General features: G+C 36.4%; 1 protein-coding gene across 15 annotated transcripts in view; it reads left to right on the forward strand.

Moving 5' to 3' along the window:
- The first annotated feature begins 8,026 nt into the window (after positions 1-8,026).
- The window catches only part of Rhbdd1 (rhomboid domain containing 1), a 122,413-nt gene continuing 112,246 nt past the window's right edge, over positions 8,027-18,193 (forward strand). For 6 of the 15 annotated variants that reach the window (XM_078018120.1, XM_078018125.1, XM_078018121.1 and 3 more), the window contains exons 1-2: positions 8,438-8,589; positions 11,829-11,913. The gene's annotated coding sequence lies outside the window, so the exon portion shown is untranslated. Of the gene's footprint in view, positions 8,306-8,433; positions 8,590-8,778; positions 9,727-9,762; positions 10,055-11,828; positions 11,914-17,988; positions 18,091-18,193 lie in introns of those variants that run through there. The other 9 variants (XM_021727137.3, XM_078018118.1, XM_021727138.3 and 6 more) reach the window with 9 other exon arrangements.

An 18,193-nucleotide genomic window follows, 5' to 3' on the forward strand; every position in this document is an offset into this window, starting at 1 on the left:
AAACATTCTGCCAGATTTTAGGATATGTGGTTTAGGAAGGCTCCTGTGAGGTCTCAAATGGCACACAGAAAATGTGATTTGGGAGTTGAAGTAAAATTATTCATTGTAGTCATAGAAGCATCAAAATTTTAGTTGATACAAAAATAGAAGTGGTAGTTACATATGTGAAAAATATTTTTAAAGGAATGATTATTAAAATAAGCTGCTTATTTAGGATGTATTATTTGAAAGAAACAGGAACTCTCAAAACAATATTCTACTATTACCCTACTGTTATTCTATATCTGTAAACTCAATTTAATTTTTAGATAATGATCATAATGAATTAAAACAAAATTAAGGAAGATTTTTCCAACACATTCAATAGAAAAAATACTTCCTAAAGTGAAAAAATGTAAACAACTGAAATAAACATATCATTCAAAATAATTCTGAAGTGGATAGTAAATAATTACTTTCATTTTTAGAGTGTAGATAACGAATAAAACAATAAAAACCTTATGTCAACATGCACGAGTAAAAACAAAATCAGCTCTTCCATGGATAATGATATATCCATGACACCCTACCTGACAATTAATATTCAGAAGTAGGAATAATGTACTTAAACTATTCATCCTTCTACCCACTAGCTATATAAGTTTTGGAAAATTAACTTTCTGACCCTCTGTCTCCTTTTTTTGTAAAATGAAGACTAAAGTTCCTGGCATGTAGTAGACAGCCAACAGATGGTAGCTAGTAATAGTTAAAATAACAATTGTACTGAGAGTTGATTGTGTTCCAAATTTGGATAAATGCTCTAAGTGGATTATTACAATTAGATAGTAGAGATCATGCTGGTGGTAATAGTGATATCTTACAGGGTGTTAAAGGAGTGAAGTAATAATTTTAAAATCAACTAAAATAATGAATTGTAGGAAAATACAATCCAAGTCTGAAGACTCAGACTTAGCAAGATAAGAGAATCAAGGGTTATGCTAAAGCACAGGGTATCTTTTGAGTTGTTCAAGCCAAGGCTGTCCTCTCCCTAGCTAATCTGTGGAGCAGGAACTCTCCCTCTCTTATGAGGCACTGCCATTTCTGGTGTCCAGATGACTTACGACCACAAACCCCTCCAGGTTCTCCTGAGCTGAAGCTCCAAGAGAGAGCCTTTGACTAACTGATTCCTACATCCCAAACAAATCTGATAGAACCAGGGCAGAGAGAAGAAGGCTCATTCATCTTCTATCTCCTTAGGACAAACTTTAAACAATGCATGAAGAAAGAATGAAGCTTTATTGGTTTAATGCCCCAATATAGGAAATAAAACACTCTATTTATGGTATGATTGGAAATCAGGTTATGGTTTATGTAGGGGCAGGAGTTTAAGCATTAAATTTTATTAAAATACCTGCAGAGTAGCATAATTATTTTATTGTTATAACAGCTCTTCTCAGCTCCATTAGATTAATTGAGAGTTGATTAGTGAAAATTGATATGCAATTATAATAATGTCCATAATCATGTCAGGATAATTAAGCATGGCAGGTTTTCTTGCAAAAGCATTGCTCTATTTGTAGTTATGGTAATACCTTATTACTGATAGGAATTTTTCTCATTGGCTCAGAATGAACTCAATCATGATAAAGTCTTAATTCTACATTCTTCTTTTAAACCAGTGAAAAACCACACATTATAAGAATTTCTGAAACATGTTAATAGATTTTTTTTGTTATCTATTTTTTTCCAAGTGAGGTTTTAATATTCTACTTTTTTTTTTGGCGGGGGAGAGGTTCCAGAGATTGAACCCAGGGGCACTTAACCACTGAGCCACATCCCAGGCCCTTTTTACTTTTTGAGATAAGGTCTCAATAAATTACTTAGGGCCTCGTCAAGTTGCTGAGGTTGGCTTTGAACTCATGATCCTCCTGCCTTAGCCCCCCTGAACTCCTGGAATTACAGACATGCACTGTCTGTCTACTTGTAATTTTATATCCATAGTGTATAGCTAAACTTTCCACTTATTCTGCCAAGTAAATTCTCCATTCCATTCAGTCCATTATCCACACTGTAATGCTCATAAATGAAGAATACTGGACATGATGGCATACCCTTTTCAATTCTCACTATGATTCAACATAATACTATGTAAATAATATATAACATAATATTATGCTTAAATGCTACATAAAATATAAGTCATCCTAATGGTTCTTCAAAATATTCTGCTCTCTTCACTATTTTTATGTTTGTCCTGAAATGCTCCTCCATTCATCTCAGTAGGTCCAATCCCACTGATATTTTGAGAGATACTATAACATTTATTATAGAATATTGTTATAACTGTTGTTTTATATTGTTAATTTCTTACTGTACCTAATTTATAACTTATACTTTATCATAGGTTTAAAAATGGTATATATAGGCTTCAGTAGTAGATGTGAATTTTAGAACAAAGACCCCTAGAATAAAGGGGGCTACTGTAATATTTTTGATATTCATCCATGTTGCAGAATAAATCAGGAGTTTGTTCTTTCATTTCTTTATCTACTAAGAGTTGATGGTTCTTACATTGTTTATAATTTGGGACTATTGTGAGCAATACTGCTATTAAATTCACATGCAAGTCTCTTGTGGACATGTCTCATTTCTCCTGGGTGGATTTGTTCCTAAGAGTGGAACTGTTGGGTTGTACAGTAAGTGTCTGTTTAACTAAGAGACTGCTTGTTATCCAAAGTGGCCATACCATTTTACATCTCAACCAGCAATGTACAAGCATTCTGGTTTCTCCACATTCTTGTCCCAACTTGTCTTTTTTAGTATAGTCACATCAAGGGGTACAGGATGGTATCTCACTGTGGTTTGAATTTTCATTTTTCTAATGGTTAATGAACTAATGATGTTGAGACTATTTTTATGTGCTTATTCATAGATATTATCTAGTATTCTTCAAAACTTTTGCCCCTCTTTTTTTTTTTTAAGTACAGAGGATCCATCCTAGAGCCTGTAGCATGATAGACAGGTACTCTAATTCTGAGATACAATTCCTAGCCTTTTTGTCCAGTTTTTAATTAAATCAGTGCCTCCTTATCCCTCTCCTTCTTATGCTTATTTTTGTTTTTTATTTTCAGACAGGGTTTTGTCAAGTTGCTTAGGGCCTTGCTAAATTGATGACCCTGGCTTTGAACTTATGATCCTCTTGCTGCAGTTTCCCAAGCCACTGGGATTACAGGTGTGCACCACCACACTTGGCTCAACTTTCTCTTCTTCAATAGTAAGAGCACTTTAAGATTCCAGATGCAAATCTTTTAACGGTTATATAAACTTTACAAATATTTTCTTCCAAACTGTAGTTCAGTTTTCATTTTCTTAATGACATCTTCCATGTACTATTATTATTATTTTTTAATTAGGAGAAAGTCCAATTTGTCAAATGAGGCAATCTAATCTGTCCAATTTTGTTCTTTGCCAATTTGTTTTGATTATTTCAGATCTTTTATTCTACATATGGACCAGCTTATCAAAATGTACCACAACAAATGCAGAAGTTCACTGAAATTGAAAGGGACTGTGGAATGAATCTATAAGTCATTTAAGAATTGTCCTTTAATATATTCTTTAGCTTTCCAGACCATGATTATAAATTTCTCTTACCCATCTTAAGTAGTTTTCATTGAACAAATCTTGCATTTCTTTTATTACATTTATTTCTAATGTTTCTAAATATTTCTTTTTTTCCCCCTGGTACTGGGGATTGAACCCAGGGCATTTTTAAACAGAGCTACATCCCCAGTCCTTTTTATATTTTGAGACATGGACTCAGATTTGTAATCGTTCTGTCTCAGGCTCTGAAGTCATTGAGATTACAGGACTGTACCACTTGGCTAGATTTTTATTCTTTTGATGCTTGCTGGAATGAAACTGTTTGCTTGATTTTATTTCCCTTAAACCAGGAATGCCAATTTGTAGCATACAGAAATACATTTATTTTTTAAATTCTAAGATTATGTCAAAGTCACTTATTTTCATAGTTTGTGTGCATATGTGTGCGCACAAACATGTACACGCATGCTTTTCTTAATAATTTCTACATACAGGATCAAGTCATCTGTGAATAGACAGTTTTACTTCTTTACAATCAGATGCCTTTTAGTTGTTTCTCTTAAGGCACTGGCTGAACCTCCAGTACAATGTTGAATAGAAGTAGGGAGAGCAGGGCTGGGGTTGTACCTCAATAGAGCACTTGCCTCACATGTGTGAGGCACCTGGTTCGATCCTCAGCACCACATAAAAATAAATAAATAAAATAAAGATATTGTGTCCATCTACAACTAAAAAACATACAAAAAAAAGTAGGGAGTGCTTCTTTCTTGTTTCAGATCTTGGTGAGGATGCACTCAGTGTTTTACCCTTAAGTATAATGTTGGCTCTAGAAGGATGATGCCCTTTTTAGGAGGAAGAAGTTCCATTCCTACTTCTTTTTTTTCCAAGATTTAATTCATCAGTTACACTTCCATTGATTTACATATTGCCATACTAGTGTCTGTTGTATTCTGCTGCCTTTCCTATCCTCTACTTTCCCCCCCCTCCCCTCCCCTCTTCTCTCTCTACCCCATCTACTGTAATTCATTTCTCCCCCTTGTATTATTTTTCCCTTTCCCCTCACTTCCTCTTGTATGTAATTTTGTATAACCCTGAGGTTCTCTTTCCATTTCCATGCAATTTCCCTTCTCTCTCCCTTTCCCTCCCACCTATCATCCCTGTTTAATGTTAATCTTCTTCTCATGCTCTTCGCCCCTACTCTGTTCTTAGTTACTCTCCTTATATCAAAGAAGACATTTGGCATTTGTTTTTTAGGGATTGGCTAGCTTCACTTAGCATAACCTGCTCTAATGCCATCCATTTCCCTCCAAATTCTATGATTTTGTCATTTTCTAATGCAGAGTAATACTCCATTGTGTATAAATGCCACATTTCTTTTTTTTATCCATTCGTCTATTGAAGGGCATCTAGGTTGCTTCCACAGTCTTGCTATTGTGAATTGTGCTGCTATGAACATCGATGTAGCAGTGTCCCTGTAGCATGCTCTTTTTAGGTCTTTAGGGAATAGACCGAGAAGGGGAATAGCTGGGTCAAATGGTGGTTCCATTCCCAGCTTTCCAAGAAATCTCCATACTGCTTTCCAAATTTGCTGTACCAATTTGCAGTCCCACCAACAATGTACAAGTGTACCCTTTTCCCCACATCCTCGACAGTACTTTTGAGTTTTTATTATAAATGTGAGTTGAATTAAAATAATGACTTTCTACACATACAGAGATGATGCTATGATCTGAATGTGTCCCCTTAAAATTCATGTTGAAATCTTAACCCCCAAGGTGATAGTATTCAGGGGTGGAGCCTTTGACAGGTGATTAGGCCATGATAAGTGAGATTATTATCCTTACTGAAGAGACCACAGAGAGCTAATGCCCCCTTTTCATGATGTAAGAACATAGCAAGAAGGTGCTACCTATGAGGAAGTAAGCCCTCACCAAATACTAAATTTGCTGGTGACTTGATGGTGCCTCCAAAAGTGTTGAGAAGCAAATTTTTTAATAAGCCACACAATTTATGGTATTTTTGTTATGACAGTCCATATGGACCAACAAATAATTGTGTGTACTTTTAGTCTGTTAGTATGGTGTTTAAAATTGATATTTTGATGTAAAACCAACCTTACAGTCATAGTGCATAAACAATCCTTCATATATAATGCTGGATTTATTAATACCTTGCTGGGAATTTTTGTATGTCCATGAGGAATACTGATCTGTAACTTTTTTTTGTAATGACTTTTTGTTGCTTTGGTGTCAGGGTAATAGCAGCCTCATAAAATGAGAACAGTTCTGTTTTCAGAGTTTGTATATGATTGCATAATTTCTTAAATTTTGATTAAATTCACCATTAAATCTATTGGGGCCTGAGTTTTCTTTTGTGGGAGGATTTTGAAGTATTAATTTTTTTTACTTTTACATAGGTCTGCTATGAGTTGAATTGTGCATAGGTTTTAGAAAAAGCATGATCCTGTCAATACTTTGATCTTGGACTTCAGGTCTCTAGAACTCTGAGCAAGCATCTATTGTTTTAAGCCTCCTAGTTTGTGGTACTTTTCTTTTTACAGCAATCCCAGAAAATGAATCAAGGGGCTAGGAGTATAGCTCAGTGATAGAGCACTGGGATGCATGAGGCCCTGGCTTCCATCACAGCACTGATTTTTTTTTTTTTAAACGATAGAATTGAATGAACTAAATAATAATAGTTTGATTTTATTTCAGCTAGGTATGGTGGTGCACACATGTTATCCAGTGGCTCATGAGACTGAAGGAGGAGGATTGCAAGTTCAAAGCCAGCCTCAACAACTTAATGAAGCTCTAGGCAACTTAGCAAGACCCTATCTCAAAATAAAATACAAAAAGGGCTAGAGATGTGGTTCAGTGGTTAAGCACCCCTGGGTTAAATCCCTAGTTAAAAAAAAAAAAGTTTAATATTTCAATTCAATATCTTACTCCCAATAATGGTAGGATTAACCAAACAGAAAACTACTAAGCCTTGAAAAACACTAGCAAGCCAACTGATAAGTAAAAACCAAACACATTATATGCAATAAGCATAGTGCTATCTTTTCTCATGATACTTTTGAGGCTTTAAGAATTATTATTTGTAAGGTGATATAACAATTACATGCTTTTTATGTTAAAGGACTTTTGTTATTGATTCTTGAGTATTTTTAATACTTGTTCAGTGATTCTACTGACTGCCCCATGTTAATGTTTAAGATATGTAGTTATTATCCAGGTGGCGCATGCCAGTTTAATTGGGACTTGAGAATGATACAATATACCAAATGAGAAACTTAAAAAACAATTTTAGTGTGCTCAACAAATCATATAGAATAAAGAGGGTTTAAGAAGATTCTTTTTTCTATTCCCTTAAATGTCTATGAAATTTTTCACTGATAATATTTGATGGACCTTTATTTTATTTACTTATTTATATGCAGTACTGAGAAAGGAACCCAGTGCCTCCCAGGTGAGAGGCAAATGCTCTATTGCTGAACTATAACTCCAGCCCTATTTCTTTCACTGATAATATTTGAAACCGAAATACCATTACCCAAGTACATCCTTAATCCCTACAACTGCATTTTTTCAAGGTTAATGGTCTGAGACCTCTTGATTTCTCTTGTATTTGATGTATTATGATAAAGACAAGAAAAATCATGCAATTATAGAAAGGTGTAGTGGGTAATAAAAATAAAAGATTAATATTAATTGAATGAATGCATATGGTCATGGATCAGAAGGATAAGTGGGAACCCCTTCTTTTTGAGAAATTACATTTATTTTCCTCTAGGGAAATATTTCTGTAGGCAATTTACTGTTTTCCTCTTCCATTTGACTCTTCCTGGGAATTCAGTTTCTGTCAGGAACTTTCTAATCAACATAGTGTTTTTTAAACAAATAATTTATAAAGCTCAAGTATGCAATTCACTGAAAATCTTGTCATATTAAAGTCTCAGATACAATATATGTATTTCCTGTAAAGGGGCCATATTTTCACTTCAATTTTTAACTCTAAAAATAAATTTTTCTATAAAGAATTCTGGCAATTACTAATGACAGAAAATAAACTTCCCATTTAGGCAATTTTTGTTTTAATAGGCAAAACACAGCTGCTACAACTGCCAATAACTAAAAAGCAGGATAAAACCACCTGTTTTCGGTTGCTTTGTTGGAAAAAGTGCATCTTTCCCCTAGTCTTAGAAGATCTTATGCCAAAAGATAGTTTTCTCCTATAAAATAAATACAGCATTATAACCCTTAACTTAGTCTGATTCCAGCAAGTGAACAAATGACACGTGGACCTCAAATACCTAACACGTGAAGTCCTTATTAAGGCAAACAGACTCGGCAGTGCAGCCTCCGAGCTAAGTTTTAGGGAGTGCAATGTACACCCCGACTTTGTTCCTCTGGCCTACTTTCTAATGCTGAGATAAGCGGCTCTCCTGCCCTCTGGGGAGAACTTTTGGAAGTAGGAGTTTGCCTGTCCCACCAACCATTCGCAGGCAGTAGCGGCCTTCCTGCAGCTGCTCAGGGGCCTACAGCACCACCGGACCCTAGCAGGCAGTTTCTCCGCCCCGAAGGAGCCAGGGGGCCAGTAACTCGCCCTTCTCCCCATGATCCCTCGAAAGCAACCGCTCCTTTGCTTTGCGCGTGGCAGACGGCTGTTAGCTATTTATGACAATAAGGAGTGTTATTCCGCAAGTTTCTCACGGATCCTGCGGGTGAGTAGAAAGAACAAGCTCAGCCTACTGCGCTCTGCAGCGGTCCTTCCCCGCCGCGACCCCGCGGCCTCCAGCACGCGGGGACCACCGGCCAGACACGCACAACTGGGCATGCGCCGCGGCCTGGCTGCGCGCTTTACGGCTCTCTTCCCCAACTCGGGCCCCGTCGGGAGGCTGCTGAGGCTCCCTCTATAGCCGGAGAAGAAGGAGCGTCTGGGATTGGCGTCCGTGCGTGATGACGCACGTGCGTGCGAAGACGTGTGGACGCAGGCGGGCCATAGAGCGTGAGTTTCCACGTCTGTTTGGCCCCTCTCGCGTAGCTGGTTCTGCGCTGCTTCACTCCCGTTTTCCCTGGGCCGCGGGGGCTGGCGGCTGGGCGGGGGTTGCGGGGCGGCGGTCGGCGCCTCCGCGGGGGAGGGGGCTGGCGCGGGGCTGGGTTGGAGGCGCCGCCTCTGGCTCCTGCGCGCTTCTCCCTAGGTCTGAGGGCGGGTCGGATTTTCTTTCCGCGACTGTACCCCGGGTCTCCTGGTCGTTGCCCTCTCTGTGCTAGAGGCCGACCTCACCCGGGACGAAGTTCCGAGACGCTCAGGATGGGGTTGGGTCTAACGGAGTTCTGCAAGGTTCTTTTTGAAAATAGGACGATTACGGCCACGTTGCGTCAGCACAGGGCAGTAACCCGTACCTCTAAACAAGTTGTGCCAAATCGAATCCTAACTTCAGATGTGATATTTAACTTAGGAGAAGGGAAATCCACCCAAGCGGATTTAACCCTCTTCTGCTCAGACCTTAAAAAACCTTTGGATACTTTTTCCAGAAGTGGATCATCACATGCTTATGTTTTTTCCAAACTGAGCATAAACTCTTGAAAACTTAGCTTATTATCAAAGCGAATTGTCGCATAGTTATGATTCCGTTGTTGAGCTGCGTAGGTCTCTTGCGGTAGTTAAGTGGCACTAAATTTTTTTTTCTCTTTGAAATTGCATTTAAAAAAGCTTTGAAAACTCTTGTGTGTCTCCCCGCCCCCTTCCGCTTTTCTAATAAAACATTGAAGGCTTCTGCCTTGCTGCTGGTCTGGACTTGGGAAAACAAGTGATCTTTCAAATTATAGGGATGCATTGGTTCCTATGTTGTTCCATCAGCATCACCTGGGAACTTGTTGGAAATGCAAATTTTGGCGTTTTATCCCAAATTAGAGATTATTTTAGCAAGCCTTCCATTTGATTCCCAGTGCATCAGGCGCTAAGATTTCAGAATGACTGACATTAGTGATAACGCCCATTGTGGAGTCACAGGGGGATTTGAATTAAGTTCAAGTGTAACCTAGATATAGAATCTTGGACAAGTCACTGAAATGTTACTTCATGGGCCATGTGAAAACGAACAAAAGCATTTGTCACCAATTCATAAAATTCTCACCAAAGGTGAGATATTGTTATTACGTTAGGACTACCTGAAATTAGTATGAGAATTGTGTTGGAAGGATTCTTTGTTGGGTTAAATAAGAATTGTGCATTAGAGGAGTGTAAGCAGGGCTTAGAGGGTATTTATTCTGTTAAATTGTAAGTAGTCAAGATTGTTGGATGCAGGGTATTCTGTTAAAAGAGCAGTTCTAATACTAACGCTATTAAGGTTGTAGTATTGTAGAATCAGTAATTATGTTGCGATGTGTTTTAATGTTTTGTTATTTCTGGTTTCGTGGACTTAGTTGCAGTTATGTTCTTTTGACCCAAAACTTGGAAGAGACTAGAGGTAAATACTTTCTTTAGAGTTGAAAAGCATTATAGAGTAGTGATTAGTGTAAATCAAAACAAAACAAAAAACCAAGACTAATGAAAATCTGTCCTTGTCTTTTGTTCCTGTATGTCATACAGCTCCCCTATAGCAAATAGGCCTCATATCTACTTTCCATACTTCCATTTTGTGGAAGGATCACAGGAGTTAAGCTAGATGTACCTTCATCCTGCTGGTTTTTTTTTTTTTTAAGATTGTCGGATGCAGTGTTTTCTTATACCTATTCCTTTCCTTTTTCAAGTCGCCATTGTAGGGTGAGAAAAAGAAATATTTGATATCTGAAGCTACTACCCTAAAGCCTTAGCTCATTGCAGTGTTGAGACGGGTCAGTGTCAAACCATGGCCTATGCAATACAATGCTTTGATTAGAGAACACTGTGTATTGTGGGTGAGAGTTTTCATATAAACATGTCACTTTGGATATCAGATTCTTAAGTAATTTTGTTGACCCTCCCCTTGACAAATTGATACTACCCCATCATGAAACATTTGTTTTTCAAAGGCCCCAGATAATTTCTTATTCTCCATATGAGAGAGACAAATGTGTGGCAGTGGTTTGGGGTCACACAAACCCTGCTTTGGTTTGGGGTCACACAAACCGGGCTTTGAATCCTGCCCCTACTATGTACTGATTGTATCTATTAAGACAAATTGACATCATTCCAGCATTACTTTTTTATTCTATAAAATAGAAGTCATAGGGTGCCTATTCAGTCCACTGATCAGTGATATTTCCCTATCAGTGAGGGAAGCTAGTATTCTCAAGAACTAGGCAGGAAACTACTGGAGGGATAGAAAAATCTCAGGACATGAACTATACCTAAAAATTAATGACATTAAGAATTCTGGTGAATGGGATTCACAAACTTGCATTGATGACAGTTCCCAGTTTTCAGCAGTGTCAGCTTATGTATAGCTTCTCCTTCAGCATTGTGAGTAGTTTTTTTCCCCCCCAATGTAGCTTTTGATTTGACCCATATTTTACAACCATGGGATTCTGTGCATATTTTTGAGAAATCAAGATTTTTTTTAAAAAAGTATCTCAAGTTGTGACAGCTGTATCACTATTAAAACTATTTAGTATTTTAAGTAACTGCCGTTTAGCATTACAAATGACTCAGGGAAAAGGGGGGAGTCAAAGAAAATATACAGTATTATTTGTGTTTACTATCTACCATATTTTGTTGTAAAGGCAGCTGTCCTGCATTTATATGATCAAGTTTTTTTTTATGGTTAATAATGAGCTTTCATAAGAAAAATAATTTCAGATGCTAAGTGTTAGATTGTTATTAATAGTGGTAATAGTAATAGTACATTGTCTTTTTTCACAGGTTGGGGAGGGTTTCCTGGTGACAGCTGGGGTATGGGGGAGGGGGAGTCACTTTCAATCAGCCAGCTGCTCTGTGTAGCATCATGATGGATAATTTTGGCTGTATTCAGAAAAGAATATGTATCCTATTTCTGGGATGCAATAGATAGTGTGCAAGAGTCCTTTGGGATCTAGATGATAGCCAGCTAACAGTGTATGCATTCAGGTTTGTGTGTTGGTGTTATTTACCATCTAGTTTCTTGGACATTGTTACATGCACATCATAATTACAAAGCAATAAAGTCTAGTTCCACTGGGGAAAGGCTCATTACTTTATGGAGAGGAAAGGAAGATGAAACACAAAATTTAGTAGTGTACTTTCATGTAATATGCTATTTCATTTATTCTTCACAATGACTCTAGGAAGTAAGTGGAATTTTTCTCATCGGGATAGAAAAACAGAAGCTCAGAACGATTGATTACATGATTTGCCCATGGCCACCTACTAGTAAGTGACAGTATGTGTATTTGACCCTAGTTCTTGTGGTTTTAGTTCCAGGAATGTTGTCATTACACCAACAGCTATTTCTTCATTGTGCTAACTTGCTTATGCATTTTTAATCCAAAACCACAGCATCAGGATAGTAATGAATGAAATTTATATACATAATACAGTGCCTTCAAGTTTATATAAATAATAAATAGGAGTGTGTGTTTTGGCAGCTATGTATAATTTGGGTTTTTTCCCTTGGGAGAAAAAGTCTCATAGGCAACAATGAAAGAAATTTTGTCACCCTTTTAATCTTACTAGTACCAGCAATTCTTAAAATGTTGTTTGTTATAATGAATCAGTTGTGATTCTAAATTTGAACAAATTTAGAAATGTTGTGCATCTTGCCCATATTACTCTTCCTTCATACCAGTATATTAAAGGATATTTTTTTCTTTCAAGGAATGTTAATTTTGTGTTAATAGGGAACCTTTTAGTTTTCAAAATTACTATATACCACTTAATAACTGAAAAAGAAATTCTTTCATTTTCATGAAATGAAAATTTTCATTTTCATTACTGTTTTTCGTGATGGGTTTTCAAGAGTCATTTCATCCTCTTCCTCATTGCCCATATGATAATATCTAGTATTTCCTTTTCTCTCTTCCTTATGTCATATATAAAACTTTTGAAACTTATTTTTATTGTTTTCTGAATACTCCATGCTCCTTTACATACTTTTTTGGGGGGAGGGGGTATTGTTATTTTTAGTACTGGGAACTGAACCCAGGGGCACTTTATCACTGAACAATATCTCCAGCTCTTGTAATTTTTTTTTTTTTTTTTGAGACAGGGTCTTGCTAAGTTGTTCAGGGCCTTGCTCAGTTGCTGCTGTGGCTGGCCTTGAACTTGCAGTCCTCCTGCCTCAGCCTCCTTAACCACTGGGATTACAGGAATGTGCCCCCATACCTGGTTTACATAAAGTTTTTTTTGTTGTTGCCATTTTTTATTTGTTCTAATTAGTTATACATATCAGTAGGATGCATTTTGACATATTGTACACAAATGGAGCACAATTTCTCATTCCTCTGGCTGTACATGGTGCAGAGTCACTCTAGTAGTGTAATCATACATGTGTATAGGGTAATATATCTGTCTCATTCTGCTGCCTTTCCCATCCTCACAATCCCACCCCATTTCTCCCTCCCCGCTACATAAACCACAGTTCCTTCATTCTTTTCTGTCCCTGCCCCACTATGGATCAGCATCAGAGAAAACATTCAACGTTTGGTTTTTTGGAATTGGCTTATTTCAGTTAGTGTGATATTCTCTAGTTCCATTCATTTAACTGCAAATGCCATAATTTTCTCCTTCTTTAAGGATGAGTAATATTTCATTATGTATATGTACCACATTTTCTTGATTCATTCATGTGTTGAAGGACATCTAGGTTGGTTCCATAGATTAGCTATTGTGAATTGAGCTGCTATAAACATTGATGTGGCTGTGTCAGTGTACTATGCTGATTTTAAGTCCTTTGGATATAAATCAAGGAGTCAGATAGTTGGATCAAATGGTGGTTCCATTTCAAGTTTTCTAAGGTATCTCCATTCTGCTTCCATAGTGGTTGTACCAATTTGCAATGTATGAGTGTATCTTTTCCCACACATCCTCACCAACACTTATGATTGCTTGTATTCTTGATAATTGCCATTCTGACTGGAATGAGATGAAATCTTAGGATAATTTTAATTTGCATTTCTCTAATTGCTAGAGATGATGAACATTTTTCATGTTTGTTGATCCGTTATATATCTTCTGTGAAGTGTCTGTTCAGTTACTTAGCTCATTTATTGATTGGGTTATTTATTTTTTTGGTATTAAGTTTTTTGAATTCTTTATATGTCCTGGAGATCATGCTTTTAATTTAGTTCTTCATCATATGATAATGTTGCTGTTTGTATCTTTGCTTCTCTCTCTAAACTGTGGTTTCCTAAAAGCACAGCCCTTGTCTCTATAGGCAGATGTTCAAATAGTTGTTAAATGAAGGGATGTAGATGGAGAGATACAAAATCATGTGCTTATTGCTATAGTTTTACATTTATTGGTTTTCTTTTCTGGGTTCATGTTTGGAGAAATGTGATGATATGTATTTGTTAAAGAATTGTATGATAGTAAAAAAGTGAAGGAGTAAATCTCTTTGTAGAAAACCATGTAGTACCCTTTCATGTTTCTTCCTGAAGGTCATGATATTGAAAAGATTGAAGAAGCTTTGTGTTCAGTTTTTTTGTGGGGGGAATAGGGGCTGATGGATCTGTATGATTTGATTGTTCTGAAGTTCTAGGCAGAACCTTTTATTGAGTGATAACATTTTATTAAATGTATATACTAGACTTCTTTAAATGATGAACAAAGGCAGGAGATCCAGTATTGGGAAAATCAATTCAATAATTAAAAGTATTCTTTAAAAATATCAACTTTGTATAAATTTTAGATTGTCTGGTTTTCCTTTTGAGGCATCATTCCTCATCCAGTGTCCAGGTTTACACACCACCTATTTGAGAGGACTTTGTCTAATTTGTGCAGAAATTGCTCTCATGCTCACATCATTAGTTCTGTGTATTATTGCTTTCTTTAGGAATAGTATGTGAGATACAGCCTGTGTAACTTCTGCATTTTGGTTTTTCTATGGGCTTTAGTGTTGTACTCAGTAGAAATGGGAGTTGGTGGTGCTTAAACTAGGATCTGTTTATCAGCCCTTTGCAAATGTCATTATTCTGGGTGGGGTTCTTCATTTATAAACAGTAGAAACCAGGTTATCTGAGTTACCAAATAGTTTAGTCAGAACAACAAATTATTGGAGTTGTGTGGATCAGCTCAGAGAATCAACAGAAAATCCAGACTCTACCTGCTTGGTAAACATAAGCAGCTAGGTGACCTCTCAAGGTTTGAGTAGATTATGTAGGTCTGGAAGGCTCTTCAAGTTAATGTTCTGAGTGTCAGCTCCAAAATTGTTGGTCCTAGTTTCTCTGTCCTAGTTCTAATTCCAGAGAGTTGTTTATTCATTGTCACCTTTGAATCAATATAGGAAAGGTCACCTTTTATTGACAGTCCCCTCTTCTCCTTCAAGACCATATTTAATAGAGGTGGGGAATGGATTCCTGTTACTGGAAGAATAGGGTATTGATGCTAGGCAGGCAAAAATTCCTAACCTGTCCCCTATCACTAAGTGATTTGTGGATGTCCTATGTGTTTTGGGAACATAACACGTCTTTGAAGTCTGACATGCTCTCCCCACTTCTTGACTAGTTCTTGTGCAGAGAAGATTTCAGTCTCATAAATAATTCAAAACCAGTTCTTACACAGGGATTAAATGAGGGATGGTGGTGGTGGTGGTGGTGGTGTCGTCAGTGTCTATCGCTTTTCATGGACTTTAGGTAGACAAAGAAATATTATGTGGAGCAAACATGAAAATAGAATTCCTTAAATCTTCTTGAAGAGAGTGATCATGGGATACTGGCATTGTGGTTCCCCATGTGACTCCTAGTTTAAAAACCTTGGTCTGAAGGGCTGTCAGTTGGGAGAACTTTAATGAGCTCTCATTACACTAAAACTTGTGGTCTAAAAGAGAAGGAACTGGCTTATGATTGATATTGGAAATCATAAGTGGTGATGGGTCAGAATTGGACTTGGCACTAATTCACCTAGCTGTGGAGCAAAATTCAGAATTATATACCAAATCTAGTAGTTTCATTTTTTCAGTCACTTTTTATGTGTAAATGTAGTCTAATAATTTCTGTTAAGACTATAACACTTAAAAGGAGGGAAAGTAAAAATTTATGCCAGCTGACATAAAACAATGGAGGCTCATTAAATTCTCAAATCATCAGATAATCTTGATAGAAACTCTTATTTGAGATTTTATTATAAAATTTATTTTAATTAAAATCTTTTTCTTTCATGTTTCTTGCATGTACTCTATTTTATGGTTTTAAATGTAAATGTATAACTGAATCACTCAAGTTTAAAAATATAGGATTATAGAAAGTCTTAGAAAATAATTTGTACTCTTGTAAAAAATGCTTCAAAAGTTTAAAACTTTTTATCTTCAGTTTTATTTGTTTAAATGCATAAAACACTATCATTGTCCAATTTATGGTTATATTTATGAAATTTCATTTAATACCAAATGACCCTGTCTTTTCTCTTCTTATAGGGTAGACACTGCAGTTAACTGTCCTAAGGTCACATGGCTAGTTTGTTTTGAGCTTTAACAAGGGCCATGCCTTTAATTATACTGTCCAATACTGCATACATTAATATCATAGCCTTGTATATAATTTTGACAAAAGGCATTGGGACATTGCTTTTCCCAGAGCCTATCTATTTACCCCCAGTTCCCTGACAACTTCTTTATGTTCAGAAACTGTTAGAATGTGTTGTATTACCCATCATCTTGTACCTCTGTTTGTTGTGAATGTGGCAGTAGCTCCTATAGTACAGCATCATGCACTGTGAAGCCTTTTGTCCTTTATGTCTTAGAGCAGGCTGACAGCTTTCATGCTGAATTCAGCAAAAGTGCTTTTCATTTAACAAACTAAATGTTGTTTTCTAGGCGAAAAATAATTAAATGCTTTTAAAGATGTATTTGATTAACAGGAGGCTGAGCTCTGTAAATTAATTATAACTGTAATAATGTCATAGCCCTGTCTTTTGTTATTAACCAGGTAATTGACCAGAAGTTTAGAAGCTTATTGTAACTGACAGTAGTTTGACCTTGTATGCTGTTTGGAAGTGAAACATGCACAATGAATGTAAATGCAGTTTGTTCATTGAGCTGCATGTGTTGTCAGAGCATCTGATCTGAGGTCCTTATTTTTATTCTTCTATTATTTCTTTGTTGAAATTGGTGGTTAGGGTTATATCCTTGAACCGAGTATTATACTTATTTCTCTTACTAAAACCATCTGGCTAAACACAAATATTGTCTGTGTCCTTGAATAACTATAATCAGAAATGAAATGTTGGCACATTTAGAATGTACAGTCCAGTAAACAAATGTCAAAATTAAATGAGTCTTGTTTTAAAAGTGTATATGATGGAAGGTAAAACAACTTTTGATAGAGAAGTCATAAAGGAGAAAGTAGGGGTGTGTTTAACAGTTGAGAAATTTATTCCCTCTTACTCTAATTTGTCCAAGAAAGCTAAGAGCATACTTGGGTGATGAGAACCTTTACCTTTGGTGAGTTTGGTTACAGAACAAGATGGCATGTAAGAATAGGATGTGAAGTAGAAGTGGGATAATAATGGCTAACAGCCCACAGTTCTAGGTGTTGGACTTCCCCTCCCACTAACTTGTGGTTACTGTACAGTTAGCTCTTCTTGAATACGACGTTTATATTCCTGAAAATTATCATATCAGGCAAAATATGGTATAAAACCCCTAGAGTTTCTGAACAGATGTTGTCAGGAGTACAGCACTCAAAAACTTTGCCAGTGGCATATTGAAAAAAAAAAAAAACAAACAAAAAGATGAGAACCTAATTACATGATAGCACAGTTTTATGCATTTTAAATGGTTAAGAAATACATAAGCACTATAGTAAGTATGGCAGTTCAACTTCAAAATGTCTTGAATGTTGCTTTTAGAAGTGGTTATCAAAAGAATTGCAGTTTGTGAATTATTGCCAATCGGTGGAAGGACGGTCATCTGATGTTGGATGGCAAGTTGTAACTGCAGATGTGTATCAGTATAACTCATAATGTATTCTCTGAACTGAGGTAGCTGGAAGATGTTTGAGGAATATAAAATTGTAATTTCCTTGAATTTCTATGTAATTTGCTTCAGGTAGGTGCAGTTTTCTGCATGTATTAAATATGAAATTTATATTATTATATATTTATATAATTGCATACTTGTATATTTATAATGTATGTTTATGTTACATATTTATATGTGTGAAATTTATATTATACCCAAATTATTACCTTACAATTATTACCTTACATATTAGTTGCTTTTGAATATATTTGCTCATTTCAGAACTTGCATTATAATAAGATTGATGAGATTTACTGCTTTTATTTCTCTAGTTGTTAATTCTTAAGCTGGTCTACACTTGGACTTCAACAATTCATCAAAATTACGATTTATGTGTTCCTACCAATTACTTCCTCCAGTATCTTCAGTTCTAGGTAAATTAATCTTGACTATGATTCTCTATATCAGCCATTCTCCAGATTTCAGAGGGGTAGACTGACTTAACTCCTCAATTGTCTGACAAATCTAATAAACAAA

The sequence above is a fragment of the Ictidomys tridecemlineatus genome, chromosome 7, assembly GCF_052094955.1.
Source record: "Ictidomys tridecemlineatus isolate mIctTri1 chromosome 7, mIctTri1.hap1, whole genome shotgun sequence".
Lineage (NCBI taxonomy): Eukaryota > Metazoa > Chordata > Mammalia > Rodentia > Sciuridae > Ictidomys > Ictidomys tridecemlineatus.